We start from the raw sequence: 1,002 nt of genomic DNA, 5'->3' as shown, positions 1-1,002 counted from the left end.
ATAGCGCTCTTGTCAAACCCTTGCAAAATGTGCATATTAAAGAAAATTTTTAATTTGATATGAAAGTCCGTTACATGTGTAAACGAGTAGGGTAAAATGGTATAAAAATAAGTTCTATTTTAATTTAGTTTATTAGTTTATTTTGATGGTTATTATCTACGGTTATAAGAATGATAGTGATGATAACTATAATAATAATGATGATAATAATAATAATAGAAGTGTGCTGTGAGTGAGTATATACTAATATTGTGGTGACAGTAATAATTGAGACTAAGTGGAAAGATCAAGCAGAATCACTTAAAATAATTGCAAGGGTACTATAAGAAAGTTAGTGGTTGGTAAAAAATCGATAGGATCGGTTAGGAATATTTTTATAAATAAAATTAAAGGAGCGAAGTAGATTATGCGCATTGTTAAGTTGTGGAATTAATCGGCATGTGGAATTATGTTTTGCTGAAGCTAACTGCTAAAACAAAAATTGTATTTGCATAGAGAAACATAAGCTGTCTAAACCAACAATACCCTCTTTAACAGCTATGTCATAACAATAACAAGGCACTGTTTATATGTGCCAACACCTTACTTTCCGAAATGTCTTCTTTTCTTAACCTTTCTAATTTTTTTGTTCAAATTTTAAAGGCAGATTAAATCATGAAATTTGGTGCCTTGAGAACTTTACTATTAGTGTTTTTACTTCATTTAGTAATTTAAAGCTCAGTATCTCTGCAACATTATATAAAGTAGAGCATAACAGAAAATGAACCTGAGAAATCCAGAGTCTTTGTGGTTGTAGTTCAAACTCATGCACTCAGGGGTACTGTAAGCTAATATTGAGCGCCAAATTAGGAATTATTGATATTATTAAAATTGCAATTAGAGGTTTGTATAGTAATGTCAGAAGGCCTAGATGGGTTATGTAATTTTTAGAAAAGCAGAATGCAAGTAATGAAGATGTTGTAATAACTGTTGATGGGTCTGATGTTTTTTAGTGATGGTAAG

Source organism: Trypanosoma equiperdum (assembly GCF_001457755.1).
Source record: "Trypanosoma equiperdum strain OVI genome assembly, contig: ctg_816, whole genome shotgun sequence".
Classification (NCBI taxonomy): Eukaryota; Euglenozoa; class Kinetoplastea; order Trypanosomatida; family Trypanosomatidae; genus Trypanosoma; species Trypanosoma equiperdum.
The sequence above is the reverse complement of the archived record's forward strand: the minus strand, read 5'-3'. Positions refer to the sequence as shown.